Consider the following 15,835-nt stretch of genomic DNA (forward strand, 5'->3'; position numbering starts at 1 on the left):
AGCTTTAATCAAGCCACTGGGCATCAAAAATTTTAGAGGTGTGTACATGTCTGATTCTTTGCCAGAGCAACCACTCAACAAAGAGTGTGGCATTGTAAATTTGGATAAGTACAAAAATCAGGGCACTCACTGGATTTGTTATCTTCAATATTTAAAAAATGAGGCATTTGTGTTTGATTCATTTGGAGGTGTTCCACCTGAAAATTTAATAAAATATCTAAAATCAGCTAATCTTTATTACAATAATGCCCGTGTTCAAAACTTCAAAGATGTTAATTGTGGACATTTGTGTTTATCTGTTCTTAGATATATGTCTCAAATAAATAAACCATCAATTGAAAATTTTCAAAAAGCCCTGTGGTATCTGAAACATCATGGGGGTATTCCATCTCACCAGCCAAAATTCAATATTGAAACTCAAATTACATGATGATATAGTGTATCCCAAAACAATAGCTCTCAGAGCATTTTATGGCATGTACTTGATCCCTAATATTACACACCACAACAACAAAATTGCAGTAGGGGATCAAAAAATTGTCATCACTCCAGGGCAATATAATCTGTCCACTCTAAATGCTCAATTACCCAGAGGTATAGTATTAACTCAAAATTCTGTCACTCACAGAGTAGAGATTGTATCTGCTACAGAAACAGTGGATCTGGGTACTATAGGAGAGCTGTTAGGCTTTGAGAACAACACAAAACTTGAACCGGCCATCAAACACACTGCTATTAATATACCTAAATTCTTAGCCATAGAGACTCTGAATATTCACTGTAATGTGGCCGAGGGTATGATCACCAAATCAAATGGCATAGGGACTCACAAACAAACTGGCATCATTGCAACATTCAAACCTAATTCTGAATTTATGGAGCCAATCATCTACACTCCATCCCCAACATTATATTTTCCTGTGTGCCATAATAGAATAGATAACATTGAATTGATGGTCACTAATGAAAAAGAAGAATTAGTTGATTTTGCTGGAGCCACAACAACTGCAATCATAGAGATTAATATTTAAATAAAAATACATACAAAAAAAATGGAAAATATTGAGAGTTATGAGCTACAATCATTCCCCCCAAACAGGAGGACATTTGCAAATTTAAATCAACCCAACACAGAAATTGAGGTTGATCTTGATGTAGGGGATGGCTTTATACACCCCCACAGAGCAGATCTATACATCAAATTTGATGTTGTAAAGCTCGATGGAACAGATTATCCGGCAAATTCAAATATAAGATTGGTGGACAATTTTGTGCCGCATCTGTTCTCTGAAATTGAGATCAGAAAGCATGGTGTTGTTATAAACAGAGTGGATTATCCCGGCATTACCTCCACAGCTTTGGCCACACTAAAATTATCCAAAACCGAGGCTTCTTACTACAAAATAGGTGGATTTGAGGCTGGTGATAAAATTATATCTAAGAGCCACACAGTGCTGTTCCCTATGCGCCTGTTGCCAGGATTCTTCTCAGATTACAAAGATATTAGGTGGAAGGGTGGTTTAAGAATCACATTTAGAAGAGCTGCCAATGATAATAATGCTTTGATGAGGTACAGCACATTAAACTCTACAGGAGAAGCTATGCCTAATACCCTACCTGATGAGGGCAAATGCATTATTCAGACTATGGAGCTAAGAATCCCGGTTTTTGAATATGAAGCCAGTTATGCTCTTAAATACAAAGCAGATATAATAAAAAATCCACAAGTACCTTTACAATTTTATACATATCAATGTGTACAGAAGCCTGCAACTGGTACTTATTATGAGTTTGATGCTACAAATTCATTCTCCAGTATACAATATGACATGCCGGATTTTGTGGTGGTACTGTTTCAGACTGGAAGACACAATAATCAGGAAAAAAATTCAAGTAGATTTGATAACTGCAACATCAAGAACATATATCTTAAAAATGGCAGAAATGAGGTATTCCCTAGAGAAAATTATAATTTAGACATGTCCAAGGATGATTTCCTCAAATTATATGAGGCATTTACAGCATACAAAAGGGTCACTACTGGCAATACTGACATGTATTACACACCAGATGAATTCAAAGCACAGAGACCCATGTTTGTCATCAACACTTCAAAAAGGAAACAAGTTGTGGTTAATGACAGGACAAACATTAAAATTATCTGTGAATTCCACGAAACACTCCCTGATGACACCATATGTAGTGTTATTCTTATAGGTGAAAAATCTTATCTTTATGATGTAAGAAATGAGAGAGTCACAGAACAATTCTAGAAAGTCTCTGCATATTACATTGTCTTAGTACAAGATATATGAGTTGAGGCTGGTGTCCAATTGAACTTAAACCAGAAGTAAATATGTGTGGCTGTGGGTGGGTGTGGGTGAGGGGGGCTTAGTTTTAGGTGTGGGCAAAAAAAATATCAAGAGGGGCATATTTTTAACAAATTTATGGACAACAATCTCACAGAAGTGCCTTTTGTAAGTGTAGGCAAATCAATCTGAGGGGGGTCATACTTTCCGGAAAATTCACGAGAGCATTTTTTACAAAAATCTTGGATTAGACAGGGTTCCACACTTGAGCAAAAAGCTCATATGGGCATGTTGAGCAAGTTTTAAGTGTAGCCAAATCTGCTTGAGGGGGGTTCATACTTTCCGGTCCTGGTTATAGTACAAATCACACTACTTCCCAAAACCAGATGGATAGACGATGTCATAAATGACATAAGAAAACTGAAGACACAGAACTGGAAGAAATGTGTGTTGAGTAGAGAAGAATGGAAGGATGTAATTGAGCAGGCCAAAGCCCATAAAGAGCTGTAGCGCCTTATAAGAAGAAGAAGTATTGTCTAACATCTGGAAGGTGTTTTGTGTGATGTGGGAATGTTTCATAGCGGAAATTCAACCATTGACGCATAGCCCCACGAACCATTTCCGGTAAGGTTAGGTTAGGTAGGGTCACAATAGGTTACACTAGTTAAAAATTGGTTTCGAAAAAATATGTGTAGCCCACACACCATTCTTGCATAGCCCCCACACACCATTCTCGCATAGCCCCATGAACCATTGACACATAGCCCCACAAACCATTTGCGGAAACGTACGTTCTTCAGTTACAAAAACACTTTTTTTTAAAAAAAAAAAAATGATGAAAAAAAACGTGAATACACATTAAAAAATGATAAGCGAAGCAGATAGGTAAGTAGAAATGTCAAAAATTGACGAAACTCAGAACTTATAGGTGTCCGAAGGATAGTAAACATTTACCCAAGCGGTGTATTGCTGAAGGGAAACAAGGAAGAATATTGGGGCTATTATTGACATTATTTTTGTCAGAAAAGCAGAGTAGCACCTAAAAGAATGTTTTGCAATGCACAATAGGTTAGTTCCAATGTAAGAAGTGACGAAATAAATGAGTGCGGGCATGTTCAGCCGATAGACAACTGGTAATGTCAAATGCCCTACCGACTGGTGTGAGTGCTCTGCTTTTTTGCTTTTTGTGCCATTTTTGGCTAATTTCCGAAGAAGGGGATGAGTCATGATACAAAATTGATGAATGGACACTCACAGACATTCATGCCCAGCCTGGATTCATAGCATCGTAGCACGATGTGCTAATCACTCCGTCACGGAGAATGGTCCTTACCGCCTAGACCGCTGTGGTATTTTGCGTGGTTTGATTTCTAATTATCTCTGTTAACACATCATACTTCAGAGGTTTCGTGACTACTTACTGCACGTTTTGTGGAGAACAAAACTTCTATCTGATTGTTTGCAAGCAGTCATTCATTTACTATTGTCTTAGTTACCGACTTCTGCTACCATCTTCTTTCACGTGTGTGGGATGTGAAGGAGTATTATTTCACTCCTAAATGTTTTTGTTGTTATGTTAGTCAGGTCAGGTTTAGGGCTCTTGGAATTAATAAAATATTCTGAAATCATTTCATTGTTAGATTAGGTGGATCACCTTTAGGTCTCTTAGCAGTAGAATAATTGGTAACAGTTGAGACGGAAAAGTACTTACGGAATTGAGTTCCTGTGGACTTTTGGAAGCTGGGAATAGTGTATTTTTCCATTTGTGCAACTTATTCGGCCGGTAAATAATGTAATTTTCGACATTCATGTATCTCCGTTGCACGATAGCTCATGCCACCATTACCGTCCTCTATGTGAATCAAATGTTCTGTGTGTTCGATTTCAAATATATTCTATCACAGTAGTTCCCCAAGTGTGTGTCGTGGTGGGGTAGGCCCCCATGGATAGCTTACAGGGGTGTCGCGAAATGTTCCAATATTTTCACTGAAATGACACTTCCAGATATGTGCTTATTTAGTACTTTTGGTACCTGTTCGACCTCTGACGAACACCTCTCACTCGTTTATTTTGTCATTTTTAACATACCTACTTATCTATACTGCATAGCGGAACATTCTTTAAGGTGGGATTATGCTTTTTTCATGAAAATAATGTCACTTTTTCACATTATGAGTAATTATTGTTCTTCCTTTTTTAGCTTGCGTAACACACAATATGGCGTGCACAGCTGTGGCGTTCTGGATCATCACGTGTCATGATTGTTGATTTGCAGCATTTCCAACCATCTTAACCAAAAAATACCTACTATTACGCTTTATCGTTTTACATGTTTCGATGATTTCTTGCACGGGTAGCCCCACATACCATTCACGGATAGCACCATGCACGGTAAGGTTAGGTTACGTTAGGAAATCATAGTTAAAATTGGGGGTTGTAATAATGTCAGGAAGGACATGTCATCTCCTTGCAAAACCACTGCGTGGTTGGAAACAGTGACAGAGGGTTACGTCATCAAATGCATGCAACATACGATTCAGGTAGAGGAAGCAAATGAAAGGAACGGTAATTGTGTGTTGGAGAGATATTTCTCAGGAAAAAAAAAGAATTCGCGCTCAAACAGATTACATGATGAGGGAAAACACCTTCATGAACTTTAACAATGCTACAGAAAGTGATTTCCGTAAGTAGTTTCTTCTGTAAAAATGAAGAAATCTGTTCGGCAAACATCGAACAGTTACTGTACTTTTTACATGTTAAATGTTTGTGAATTTGATATGTGTTTATTTTTTAACATAAGGCAAGCAACATAACTACACTAACTGAGCATAGCAAGTGCTAGATAGGCTTACATTCTGACTTGGGTGCTGCAGAAAAATCTTCAAACATAAGGGCCCCATGAAATGAAAAAGTTTGGGAACCTCTTGTTACGTACCTTTCACTAAGTTCAGGAATTTACCCGTTGCTCCGCATGTCGTTGTCACAAGACACTCATCAATTACAATGTGTGGACAACAAAACTCACTGTTTCATCTTTATACAAGGTTTGGTACTATTATCGTATGAGGGAAACACCTACGAATCATATATTTCGGACTTCTTTACATTGCTAACGTGTTATTTTCGAATGCGGAACATTTCTTAAGGTGAAATAATGCATTTCTAACTAAGATAATATCTATTTCTTCTATTTACGAGTACTTACTGTTACTTGTTGTTTCGAATCTAAAACACATTATGGACGTGATAGCGTACTGGTTTAGGGGGTGTTCTGAGAGTGTTTTGTCAATTTATGCAGTGTTGCAACCTCGTTCACCGGAAAAATATCTTCTTTCGTGCCCGGATTTGAAATTATGCTAATACGTCGCAAACCATTGACGTTAGCCCCACAAACCATTCACGTTAGCCACAAAAACCATTTTCCGTAAGGTTACGTTAGGTTAGGCAAGCATAGTTAAAAAAAAAAAATACTCGACAGATGGTTCTAGTGAAAACACTGCGAGGCTGAAACACTGGCTACGGGGTTGCATCATCTTAACACACGGAACACTGCACTCTCATGCAGAAAGCAAATGGCGGGAGCAGAAACAGCGTGTCGGACAGAGATTTTCGCAGAAAACAACACGCATTCACATTACAATGGATCAAATCTATATTCACGAACTTCCACAATGCTAAAGAAAATGATTTCCGTAAGTACTTTTTTCTGTAAATTTGAAGGAATCTGTTTCCCTCATACGATAATGTTACCCTAAAAAATTCCTCAGTACGTTCAATTATGCATATACGGAAAACATCGGTTTTTCTCGATTTACTCCACCAGGAAATTTTTCCTCGATTTGGGATTTACGTTGTTGAATTCCTTATAAAATAAGCTTTCCAACGATATATGACACGTATTCCTTAGGAAAAATGGGTACTAGTTTACTATCCTTCGGACACATTTATTTATTTGTACAGAAGAGACTACTTACCGTAATTAGTTCCTGTAGCATTGTCGAACATCGGGAAGGTGTTTTGTGTGATGTTGCAATGTTTCATAGCTGAAATTCATGTTGTTCGTTGAAAATTAATTCTCCGACGGAGATAGCGTTTGGTGCGTACATCTGCGTATACCATGAAGTTCGTACACCTTCATACACCATCACCTTCATACACCGTCGTGACTATCATGACGTGTCGTGATTGTGTTTTGTTGGTATCCAGTGTTTCGAACTCCCTGCGTTTGCGACGAGAGTTAGAACTGTGGATCGAGGGTTTGGAGAATGACGTGTGGTGGGTGTGTTGTAAAGTTTGTGCCGGGTGTGGACAAACCATTGGCGCTAGCCCCACGAACCATTGGCGCGTGGATAGGTTAGTAGGGCCACGCAAAGGTTTCAATAGTTAAAAAGATAGCCCCACGAACCATTGGCACGTGGATAGGTTAGTAGGCCACGCAAAGGTTTCAATAGTGAAAAAGATAGCCCCACGAACCATTGGCGCTAGCCCCACAAACCATTGGCGCGTGGATAGGTTAGTAGGCCACGCAAAGGTTTCAATAGTGAAAAAGATAGCCCCACGAACCATTGGCGCTAGCCCCACAAACCATTGGCGCGTGGATAGGTTAGTAGGCCACGCAAAGGTTTCAATAGTGAAAAAGATAGCCCCACAAACCATTGGCGCTAGCCCCACAAACCATTGGCGCGTGGATAGGTTAGTAGGCCACGCAAAGGTTTCAATAGTGAAAAAGATAGCCCCACGAACCATTGGCGCTAGCCCCACAAACCATTGGCACGTGGATAGGTTAGTAGGCCACGCAAAGGTTTCAATAGTGAAAAAGATAGCCCCACGAACCATTGGCGCTAGCCCCACAAACCATTGGCGCTAGCCCCACGAACCATTGGTGCGTGGATAGGTTAGTTGATTAGGTTGGGATACATAGTTAAAATTTGATGTCAGAACGCAAAAAATAAAGTTAAAAAGAAATAGATCTGATTAAGTTTGTCGACGGGCTTTTCTTGGGTTCCGAAGGTTGAAACACTGCATAACAATTAAAAATCGAGAAAAAACAAGGCCGATGCGTCATTCCTACGCGTTATTATTTACGAAGGTGTGCGCGCCATGTTGCATGGGGTGGGCAGTCTTACGCATCCACTTTGACGCATCTTTGAGCGCCGGAGTCATGTCCACGTAGTTCAGTTGGTACAACCAGGGGGCCAAAATAGTTAGAATATCACCGATAGATGGCACGGCAGTCTGCAAAAGCGAGGTTGCAAATCCTGATTCAAAATTTGGTACTCAACCCGTCAACCGATCTGCAGCCATATTGTAAACCAGCAAGTGGTTCATTGTAGAAGTTTTGTGGATTTTGGATTTTTTTTCCTACACGGGATGAGTCTGACTTACCTGCAAAGTAGGAAGTGTGCCGTCACTGGATGTGGAAACACATATCCAACGGTGAAACTTTTCCGCTTCCCTCGGAGTTTGAAACGGTAAGTAGACAAATTGCAATTATTTTGAAATTTAAAATGTCAAGTTACAATGTTACAATAGAGTTCGAGTTATTTTAGTGTTATTTCAGTACTGCCCCAGACAAGGGGAATAAAATCATTTTCACATACCAGTATATAGTTGACGTCAGATACGTATAAATATAAATAAGCTAAGCTGTAGTGAAAGATGTTAGAGTACAAATACAATCAACATATTCTAGTTCTTTTTTACCCCTAGAATTCCAAGAAATTATTGTTCTAGTAACGTTTTCACTTCGAAAAAGTTATTTGCTCATTCGAGAAGAGACACTATCATCTACAAGAAATTTAACATTTGAAAAATATACTTAGGTTCTAGGGCTTTTCAGTATTATACGTATATAGCCCAAATTAAAAAAAAAGTAACCATAAGGAAAATATACTGAAACTAGTATTCTCACTTAATTTTGGTGGTAGCGCTTTCCACCTGTTCACTGAACACTGATTTTTTGTAGTGAAAAATGTCGAAGAGTCAGCGAAATGTACTTTCAGGGTGTGTAATTGATTTGGTAAAAATCTGATATTCCCCGAACACCTATAACTTCTTCGTTTTGTCAATTTTGGACATTTGTACTTACCTATCTGCTTCGCGGAACATTCTTTAATGTGTATTCACGTTTTATTGATCAAAGTAATTGCAATTTTTTTTTATTTTTTTTTAAAGTGTTTTTGTAACTGAAGAACGTACGTTTCCGCAAATGGTTTGGGGGGCTATGTGTCAATGATTCGTGGGGCTATGTGAGAATGGTGTGTGGCGCTACGCATATTTTTTTCGAAACCAATTTTTAACTATTGTAACCTATACGTGACCCTACCTACCTAACCTAACCTTACCGGAAATGGTTCGTGGGACTATACGTCAGTGGTTGAATTTCCGCTATGAAACATTCCCACATCGCACAAAACACCTTCCAGATGTTACACAATGCTACAGGAACTTATTACCGTAAGTAGTTTCTTCTGTAAAAATGAATAAATCTGTCCGGGGAATATCAGATTAGTACCATTGATTTAAAGCCATGTTTCATGGTTCCCTACATGTCTATATCTAAAGATCAGCTAATTCTCTTGATATGTGCAGAAGTATTAAAAATGTACAGGAATTATAGTTCTATTTTTTCTCCGATTTTTACAGGTATGAAGCATGGATGAAGTTCGCGAAAGGTCCTCAATTTAAAAAGGACCTAACCCATTTATACATGTGCTCTGTGCATTTTTCAAGTAGAATGTTTTGCAACGAAAAACGGGAGAAGCTCACCCCACTTGCTGTGCCATCTATCATGTCACCATCTGAGGAGAACCTAAGTTTTAATTCTAGTGAGGCATTGACTTCTCCTTCACCATGTCTAGAAGTAGATGAGCAAGAGGTTGTTATAGAAAATGTTACTCTTCATGTTTCCCATATTCCTTCCCATGTTCACGACCATAATTACTCTTCACCATTCCTTTCTCCACCTCCAAGCGACCCCACACAACCTCAGAGTACCTCTACACCAGAGCTAAAACTTTTGTCTTCCATTAACCTATTTTCCTCACCACAGCCAGGCACATCACAACCCCAACCTAGCATTATCCAGTCCCCAATTCCTCATGCCAACTGTTCCATAAAACCAAAATGTTCCGTTGAACTGTTCACCTCTCCACAGACAAATATTTCAACATCAAGTGTCAGCTTTGAGTCTTTGGCTGAAACTTCCAGAGACACCGTATGCACTTCTGATGAAGCATCTTGGCTCAGTCCTAATGCTTCCCAGAAGCCTGCAAGAAAAAGGAAATCACTTTTGGGTTTAATTAATTCTACCAGGTATTGTCAATTGACACCAAAAAAAAAGATTTTGTTGAAATTTCTTTCAAAGAAAGAGAGAACTATATCTCGATTGAAAAAGCAAAACAAGGCAACACCATTGACTTTGGAAGAGTTGTGTGATAACCACACAGAGTCGGTGAAGTTGGTGGAAACTTTTTCAAAATCAATGTCATTGTCTTCTGCCATATTTCTTGCAGGACTCATGCGTTGTTCCAAGTTGAAACCAAAGAGTAGAAGATGGACACTTGACGAGAAATTATTAGCTCTTTCCCTTTATAAGCGTTCTCCCAAGTGTTACTCCATCCTTAGTACCATGTTTGCCCTACCCAACAGGCGTACTCTGGTTAACCTGCTGAATGCCTTCCCTTTTCACACTGGAATCAATGAGCGCATTTTCAGAATAATTTCTCATTCCCTCAAGTCCAAGAATGAATTAGATCGCACATGTGTTCTCATGTTTGATGAAATGTCAATCCGGGAGCATGTGCAATATGATTCATCCTTGGACCGAATCATTGGATATGAGGACCTGGGTTCTGGTCGCACAGATCGTGTGGCAAACCATGCCCTTGTATTCATGGTTAAGGGTTTGAAAAGTAAGTGGAAACAACCTCTTGCTTTCTATTTCAGCCATGGTAGCGTGGAATCGGGTACCCTAGCCGATCTCCTGAAGGAAGTTTTGTCTACCTGCCAGAATATAGGCCTTCACGTTGTAGCAACAGTATGTGATATGGGTGCTAACAATGTGAAAGCCCTAAAAGATTTAGGTTCCACTTGGAATGATCCCTATTTTCATTTCAACGGGCATAAAATAGTCACAATGTATGACCCTCCGCATTTATTGAAATGCACGAGGAACATGCTCTACAGGCATGATGTAAGAGTTGAGGTGAAAGTAGGTGATCATTTAATGGTGAAAAGAGCTAGCTGGGATCACATTCGGCAGCTCCGTGATCGAGATTTGAAGGTGGCAACAAGTGGTTACCAGCGGCTACATAAATTAACATCTGCACACTTGGACCCCACCTTTCAGAAGGCTATGAAAGTCAACCTTGCGGCACAAGTTATGAGCCATACAGTGGCTGCAAACCTAAACGCTGATGTTTCCACAGGTGAGTTTGAAAAGTTTGATTTTTTAATAGTAGGTAATGCTGCCATTTGGCGTGATAGCAGTGTGGTACAGTTATGGACCGGGTTGTGAGATTCCTATTGTAGGATCGATCGCTACAACCCAGAAGTGTTCGTGACTACAAAATTACTTGTTTGCAAACTGTAAATAGTAATATTAAGCTGCACTTCATGGTCTCTTGACCTTTCTAGGAGCTGCTTCTGTTTTCCAGACCTTTTAAAACTGCATTGTTATGTATCATATTTTTAACTGGCAATATCACATGTTTGTAATATGTATGGATTTTAAAAAAAGAAGGTAAAGGTGCCCCTGTGTACACATGCCACGAAGGCATATGAGGTGATCTGTAGGTAGTGCTCCACATATTCCTGATCTGTCATAATTAGGATGATGTGATCAGCATCATGCCTGGCTGCCTTTACTCCCAAGTGTTGCCCCTGGGTAACCATTGATTAGAGGCTGGGTGAGCCCCAGAGCTGCCTTATGCAGGGACGAGGCAGGTAAATTTCAAACCTTATATCACCCACCCACAAACCACTATGTGCCTCCCACAGGGTACCTAATCTGGACACCCTTGATTACAAAGCGACGAAACTACTACTGTGCCATCGGGGAGGAGGCCCCCAAGTACTCTGTAGTCTGCTGAGTACATGAGAAATAATTTGACAATGCAAGCAATGCATACAAAAGAAAATTATAATGATAATAAAAACTTGAGCTACCATGGCTCATGGATTTACTGATTTGTTATTTGTTAGCTCTCGGAAGCATGTCTGAAATTGACGTAACTGATATCTAGATATCATTATTATTCACTGCCAAGAAGGCTTCCAGATTTTATAATTGTTTCGAATAAAAATCTGAAGAATGGCATATAATAGTTATGCCTGTACGTTAAGTACTATGCTCAGTTTGCATTTCTCTAACACGTATACCATTAATAATAACTTTTACCAAAAAAATTAAGCACAGAAACGGCTAAACAAATTTATTTTGCTGGCTATTTTTAACTTATTCTCATGTTCTATTTATCTTGAAGAGAACCTCCTGAGAATGAAAGGTTAAATGTTGTTAAGTATTTTATTGTTCATAAAAAAAAGGAATTTGTATAAATCTAAATATATATTTAATTTTTGCGCTAATGAAACTAATTCATTTGAAGAACACATTAGCTGTGTGTACATAAATATTAGGCCACACATGTAGCATGTAACTATTTAGAGACATTGTTAAAACTCCTTGCTTAAATTATTTATTTATTGTGCTTTGATATACATATATTTTAACATGTTGCATCCAAAATCTGATGTGTAGCAAATTACACATTTGAATATTTCTTTGTTGCAGGCTTCCTCCCAGTTGATGCCCTAGCAACTGCGGAGGTAGTCGGGGTGACAAACCAGCTGTTTGACAGCTTCAATGGTGTGTCAGCCAAGCCTTCTGGAAGTGGGGGCTTAAGGTGTCAGGTGAGGAAAGAGAGAGAGGCACTACACATGAACTTCTGGGCAGATGCACGCAGCAAGGTGAATAGCTGGAAGTTTTTGAAAAAGCAAAGCCAGCCTCGCCCAGTTATTGCCCCTGGTGCAGTGCGGAAGGATGTGTTCCGGCCCCCCTCACAGGATGGATGGATTGCAACTATCCGAGGGGCCACACTTTTGTGGAATATTTTGAAAAGGAAAGGTTTTTTGCATGTGGAGACTAGAAGTTTTAACCAAGACCCCCTTGAGCATTTGTTTGGTGCCATTCGTTCCTACTGTGGAGCGAATAACAACCCAACAGTGCAACAATTCGTAGCAGCTCTTAAGACTGCTATTGTAAATAGGTTAGCTGCAATAGATGTGAAGGGGGCAAATTGTGAGGAAGAAGTTAATCCTGGTCCACTTCTGAACAATTTGAAACAGTTTGTTCAGAACAACCAGGATTTGCAAAGCAAAGACTCAGGTAATGATGGTAATGTTATTGACAATTCATATGAAACCCTTGAGGTCAACTCTGATGCTGGAGACAAATTCTCAGTTGCCTATGTTTCTGGCTTTATTGCTAGAAGGCTTCTGGAAAATAACGCATGCAACGGCTGCAGAGCTAGTCTCACAACACCTGATGGAGGGGAGTATGTCAATGTAGGCATAGCCTTCAGGGAGTATTCTGACAAAGCATCTGGTCTTACTTATCCCTCACGGGAATTGGTTAAGACCGTTTGTGATGGAGCAACTATCCTGGAAGATGTGCTTCCAAAGATTGCTCACCTAGATGGTGTGAAGAGGCAAGTTGCATGTGCTATTCACCAGAACATTAGTTTTGACTGGCTTGAACAAGGATGTTCAGAACATCTTGCGTTCGTGTCAAAGGGTATAGTAGATGGCATTTGTAAAATCTCCATACCTTGGTGGTGTAGGAGAAGAAACAGGATGCTGACAGACAAAAGCAGACAGAAGTGTGCATCGCGCAAGCTTAAGATATTACATCATAAATAGTGTGCTTTGTGTGTGTGTTCATGTAAATAATGTAATTGTGTGCATTGTGTCTGTGTAAATAGTTTAATTGTGTGCTTTGTTTTAGTTTAATTGTGTGCTTTGTTTGTGTAAATAGTGTAGTTGTGTGTTTGTGTAAATAGTGTAATTCTGTGCTTTGTGGGTGTGTGTGTGTGTTTGTGTAGATATTTTTATATTAAGGTGTGTTTGAAATGTTTCATCAGTATGTGTTGTAAATGGTATTCCAAAGTATTTTGTGTGATTTACTCATTGTATTCCATGGTTATTTAGTGTGTAAGGTTTTTTTTTGCCGGGAAATTGTTCTTAATATTGATTGATTGAATTTGAAATTTTTGGTGCATCAGTACTTAGGCTCTTTTGTACCTGTCACATTATACTGGACCAGCCCTTTACCTTAACTAAAATAAAAGTAATATATCATCATTGTAATGTTGGAGTACTAACATATTCTTACTTTTGGTAAAAGCTGTAAGGGGGCACTGAGCACACATAAGGACAACACACACAGCCACACCAGGGTCGTACTGGCTGAAGGTTTAGATATCATAGCCTAGTTAGTCTGCAAAATGCAGTAAAAGATTTACTATGTGGAAGAGAGGTTGTCAATTGAGTGTATCTTGCTCATATGAAGCATTTTGTAATATCAAAGTATAGTTTCTTATTGTTGCCCCATCTTTGTACATACAGTAGGTGTGCTTGCAAATTGAGTGCATCATTTGGATACTTTTTCCATATACAATTTTGAAACACCAGCAAACTTTCTTTGTGTACTTACAGAATGTTCGTAGTTTATTTGTAAAAGGAAGATTATCGATTTTTTATTTGAACCCTGTGATCTTGATGATAAACATTGTTTATTTTATTTTTTTGAACTCTCCATCATGAAGACCTAAATTAGCTGTTTCTGTCAGTGTTATGTCTTCATAGTTTGCGAAGTATAAACCAGAGAACAGTTTATGTATCTTATTTTATCTAACATTGTGAGACTGAAAAGATTGTTCAGATGGTACTGTACATTACATCAAACTTGATTAGGTTTTTAGGTTTTTTCTCTAAGTTATTGTTACCTAAATAATCTATCCATGATTGGGCATAATTTTTTGGCATATTTAATTTTCGACATGTAGATAAGGAAACACATCTGCATGAAGTTAGATTACTTGTTCTTTTCTGTATTTCATCTGCCACTTTTGGCTAATCACAATGAGAGTGTGTGATGGTTAGAAGAAATTGATGAATGAAAATGGTGGCAAGATCAAGAGTGTTTGTTTTTTACATATATCTTTCTGGTTTTCAACTGTGGCTTTGGTATATGCCAATGAGAATGAATCATTGCTATTCCTGTGTGTTGTCATTAGTATGGTATGTGTGTGTATAATTGTAATTCATGATCATAGTGTAGCTGTTTGATCTACATATTCCTCTGTTCCAGGTTGTTCATGTATTTTCTCAAAGTTATTGTGGTTATATTTTTATATACGTCGTGGACTGTTTGCCTTATCTGTCCAAGTGTGTTATCCTTTACTTGCAGTGAGTTGATATATTCACAGTAATGTTCACGAAATGGGATGATCACCATTTTTGAATCTGTTAATTGGATTGTATCATTTTATGTTGCTTTTCTACCATTTTTCGGCTATCACAAACCTAAAATGAACATGGAAATTCGTGAAAGAACACTCACAATCAAAAGTCTTACAGAGGATTATCCTGGCTGCAAGTCCAGATGCCAGAGCCTCTTTAGTCTGCAAAATGCAGTTCAGGGTGTAATATGTGGAAGAGACAGATTTCTATATTTTGCTTATTTTGCTTTGCTTTATTGCCACTTTTTGCTAATCACAAAGTTGAGGATGAATGATGGAATTGATGAAGGGACACTTGCAAGGAACACTCATGCCGAAGCTGGGATTCGAACATAGGATCCCTTTCATTTTAGTGCCCTGTGCTAACCAGTCTGCTACAGAGGTCAGCACATGGATGAGAGGTTGATATTTTCCTGCTTACAGGGAAGTGCACCTTACAACTAAAACGGGGATCTATGTATGTCCATATGATAATTTCATGGAAGTTTTAAAATAATTAGTTAGCAATTATATCCCATGTTGTTGCATTCAACCTCATGAAAATTTTACATGTTACTAGAAGGTGGATTTATGCATACTAAAGAAAGAAAAGAAAATAAGTTTAAAATATATCCTCAAAATTATGTTTTGATGTACATAATGCTTTGCTCTCGCCTACACTTTGCACATAATTCCAAGAGCTCATGAATTTCTCATTCTGAACCCACATATCTTGCATGGTTGCATTATACAATTTCTCAACATTTCTGTTCCTTGTATTTTAAGAATAAGGACCATCTACAGACATAAGTTGGCGACCAGTTGCTTCGGCACATTTGATGTTTCTGCCTCAAAAAACTGAACCACCACTGCTAAGATGGTAATCCAAATCAAATGCCCCCCCCCCCCAAAGTTTCGTCACCATTTCTAAAAAAGAAATATGTCTTGATTGTTGTTGCCCATATGCATGGTAGTTCAAAATAGGCAACATTATTTTATATTTTTTGACTTTGTGTAAAAGAGGTC

Source organism: Lepisma saccharinum, chromosome 15 (assembly GCF_977018435.1).
Source record: "Lepisma saccharinum chromosome 15, izLepSacc3.1, whole genome shotgun sequence".
Taxonomy (NCBI): Eukaryota; Metazoa; Arthropoda; class Insecta; order Zygentoma; family Lepismatidae; genus Lepisma; species Lepisma saccharinum.